General features: G+C 56.0%; 1 non-coding gene across 1 annotated transcript; it reads left to right on the plus strand.

Moving 5' to 3' along the window:
* Nucleotides 1-2,085: 2,085 nt before the first annotated feature.
* On the plus strand, nt 2,086-2,159 carry TRNAT-AGU (transfer RNA threonine (anticodon AGU)). The gene has a single exon. It is a non-coding gene; the product is annotated as a tRNA-Thr (tRNA).
* Nucleotides 2,160-4,155: the final 1,996 nt, after the last annotated feature.

Here is a 4,155-nt window from a genome sequence, read left to right on the forward strand (position 1 = left end):
CTCATGTGCCTCCGCCAGTGCGCAGATTTCCTGAAGGGCTCCTCCGGGCGCATTGTCTTTCGTCTGCGTCGCACGCGTGTCTGAGCCACTACAAAAGACCCTGTGATCAGCGGCAGAGGGCCCGCGCCCTGGTGACCCTACACGCGCTCACATCTCGCGTCACTCTCACCGACTGTGTGAACTCGAGCGAGTCAATCCCCATACGTCGGGGCCCTGCCTGTACCCCGAGCCCTGGTGGTTTACATGAAGCTCAAACAGCTGGGTCGTCAGAAATCCGTAAGACAGAGTCTGGGAAGCAGTACAAGCTCAGTGGATGTCAGCCGTTGCTTTGTGCCCCAGAGAAGCTCCCCGGGAGTGTGTCCTGTGGCTGCAAATCAGGAGGAACAAGACCCAGCACAGTGCCGGTCCCCTTGGCTCGAGCTCACGGATGATGACAAAGAACTCAGATAACAAAACCGCCATCTATTCCTAGGGTCACAGTGCTACACATGGGGTCTCCAAGGAGCCCAGACAAGGGCACCAGATTCCACCTTGTAAAGGTCGACGATATCTTCTAAGTGGAGCAGCCACGGGCTCCTGAGGACGCATGGCCTCGCGGCGGTCTGCAGGGGAGCGGGCAGTGGGGGTAGGGGGCGGTTGTTCCTGCACAGAGCTGCCAGCGGTCTCGGGCCTGCACGTGCTCCGCCTCGGGGCCTGCTCGAAAGCTGCCTCCGTGGGAACCCCTGGCTTCGACCCCCGCCTGTAAAAGGAACTTTGTAATCCTGTACACACATCGCTGAGACTTTTTAAATGTTAGGGAGAAAAGGATTTATAAACAGTAATGGAGTCCTACATCTTTTAGAACAAACAGGAATTTAGGGATGAGACTTGGCTCCATGTTGATGAGTCTGAGCTAATTACCTACCAGGCCCCCTTCCCTTTGGGTAAAAGCAGACACGACACCTAGCCTATGTGTGAAGTATGACCTCCGGGGAGACAGCGCTCAGCCCCTGGCCACAGCTCCATAGTTGCCGCCTGTACTCCTTCCTGCGGAAAGCTTTCAAAAGCGAGATTATTGAAATGCAAAAGGCAGTTGTGAAGACGGTTTATCGACACAATCGTTTTTCTCATCTGGGCAGTGACTCCACTTGACAATGTGATTCCCAGAGACTGTTTGTGGAACTTTAATGACAGTCGTTAGAATCTGACAGACAGAAACAGGAAGGAGGGGGCGGCAGAGTCTAAACCAACACGTCTAGCACAGCTCTGCTCAGGTGGGAACTTGTCCTGACACCTCCTCACGTTCCAACTCGCCACGTTCCAACTCCCCACGTTCCAACGGTAACTTCACAGTCTCCCATGTCGGGCGCTCTTCCAAACCCACGCTGACCTCTGTTAAAACAGACCCGCTTCCGTTCTGACCACCCCCTCCTCACTTCCAGAAAGCTCCAAAGTCACGGGTCTGCCGGAAGCAGGTCCAGAGCTCTTGCACGAATTCGCGTTTCCGTGGACGAGGAGACAGATAAACTGGGAGAAGCTGTAGACGCGTTCGTCCAGTCCAGGCGCCCCGCCCCGCGTCGGGCACCCAGACCCCTGTGGCCCGTCACACACAGCGCCGCCTCCTCAGGGCGAAGTTCACTGCCAGGGCAGCCCAGCTGCATGCTGCTGTCTGGCTCCCAGGGGCCAGTTTCAGAATTTCTGTCCACGTTGTGAGCATCCTCCTTCCCCATCCCGGCCAGGCCACGCTGTCTCCCCACGCTGCCCCAGGAGACGCGTGTCCCAGGAGACAGCAGGCTCACAGGGCACGGGAAGCTGTTGCAAGACCCTCACTTGTATCGCGCGGAGGTTTCCACAGCCCTCTCCCTCCCCTGGAAGGGCAGGGCTGGGTTAAAAATAATTGTGGAACGGACTCAAAGTGAAGCGAGCGGAGGGCGTGATTGGCATGTTCGGGATTCCTAGAAGCACCGACACTTGCGGAGGAAGACGTCGCTCCATCTAGCAACCGTTTCACTTCACAGCAGTCCCCGAAGCTGGAGAATGCGGTAATCTTGCTTTCAAAAATAGGAGTAACGGCCACAAGACGGTATACTTCTATAAAACGAGCTAGGCGCCGGAGCTCAGTTGGTTACAGCGCCTGTCTAGTGAACAGGAGATCCTGGGTTCGAATCCCAGCGGGGCCTAAGTGGGTCCTAGGTGTCTTAGGGGGAGTGGTGGGGGGAAATGCAGACAACTGTACCTGAAAAACAATAAAGTAATTAAAAAACAAAAGAACGGTATACTTGTATAAAACGAAAATGCCCTGCCTCAGTCTCTTTCTTGGCGACGTCTGTCAGGCTTGGACTGGCCTCGGTGGCAGACGACCAGTGCACAATGTCATCACTGTCGTGGGAACGCAAGCAGAGGTGCAGAGCGCCCGACGGTGTGGGGCGGAGCAGACAGGGCAGCCCCCGCTGTGTTGTGAGGAAATGTCCCTGCACGCAATGGCACCGTCTGACTAGGCTGTTCCTTGCCTTCTTCATTAACGACTTGAAGACAGACGATCTACCTCTTAAGCTCAAACTGGGACCCAGCGAAACCCCGGTGTCCTTGGACTTCCTGAGCTGGCACAGGAAGCACCGCAGACAGCATTTTAACCTCCTCCTGCCTTATTAACCTGAGATGAATGGCTGTGCCGTCGCAAGCTGTCACGCCAGGCAGAGAGCAGGGGCCAGTGCCAAGTGCGATGGTGTCGCCAGCCGAGACGCTGGAGCCCAGCTTGCAGGCACTGTGCGCCTCCCCCCACAGGACACGGCCGCCAGCTGCTCCTCGCTCACTAGCTTTCTAAGACACCTGTCTGTGCGGGATCTCCGAGGCGGCCGAACGTGGGTCTCAAGTAGAGGATCCTGCCCGCCTCGGGCATGATGAGGGGGAGGACGCAGCGCCAGGCAGAAGCAGTAGCCCTGGTGTGGCGGCCCAGCTGAGTGCACAGGCCCAGCTGCCCTGTGGAGATGCGAGGAAAGCTGCTTCTTTCTCTGCTTCTCAAGTCTTCGGGTTTGGCTCATTTCCTGGGAGTGGGAGCCACCTCTGGAAGGCAGCCAACAGGACAACTTCCTCGTGAGAGCAATAATAAACAGTAAGGAACCCCCCCCCCCCCCCCCCCCCCCCGGATAACACTTGATGGCTAGCCTCATCCTGTTCTGTCAGGGAACTTGGCCCCTGTGTGCGAACAATGACTCACCAACACACGCGCCGGGCTCCTCGTCAGTCCAGCGAGAAAAATCTCGAAAACCAGGAGGGTCTTCAGGCCAAGGTAGCTGACTTTGTTGGGGTTCTTGTTCAGATGCGTGGGTCATCCTGTGAACCCGGGGACGCATCTGCAACATTTCTAACCAACGTTTCAGACCAACATTTCTAGTAACGGCACCTCGGTAGCCTGCATTGCACATGGAGATCTTTCACGTGCGGTGGACCTGGGTCCTTTTCCTCGTCCGTCACAACCGGACATCAGGAAATGTGGCTACAAAAGCAGACTGGCAGACTGCACGAGACTCCTCCTTTAGCACCGGCAGTTTCCGAGGTCTTCCAAGGAGGGGTTCAGCCAGAGGCTCTCAGCTTACCCCAGGGCAGGAGGTAAAGGGGCCGCATGTTCTCTTTTAAGAAGGGCGTCTCTGCCTCAGGGAACGGCTGCCATCCACGGTCACTGCCATGGGGCGTGTCTCATGGCCTGTGCTCACTGTGCGAAGTTGAGACAGCGTCGCTGGCCACGTCCCTCTGCTGTGCGTTAGGTCCCGATGACGCCTGTTTTGTGGGTCTGCTTCTCTCCCGTGCTGTTCGTTCGTTTGTTTTGTTTTTTAGACTCCACATGTAAGGGAGCTCCCAGATCCTTGTGTCTCTCTGACTTATTCCGCTTGGCGTAACAACCTCCAGGTCCACCCATGTTGTCACAAATGGCAAGACTTCGTTGTTCTTATGACTCAGTAATATTCCATTGTGTGTCTGTGCCACGGCTGCTTTCCTAGCACCTTGGCTTTTTAAATGACGCCGCAGCGAACACACACACACGTCTCTTCAAACAGCGCTTTCGGCTTCTTTGGATATACACCCAGAAGCGGAATTGCTAGGCTCTATGGCGGTTCTAGTGTTAATTTTTGAGGAACCTCCATCCCGGTTTCCATGGTGGCTGCACCAATTTACACT

The sequence above is a fragment of the Desmodus rotundus genome, chromosome 12, assembly GCF_022682495.2.
Source record: "Desmodus rotundus isolate HL8 chromosome 12, HLdesRot8A.1, whole genome shotgun sequence".
In the NCBI taxonomy this organism is placed as follows: Eukaryota; Metazoa; Chordata; class Mammalia; order Chiroptera; family Phyllostomidae; genus Desmodus; species Desmodus rotundus.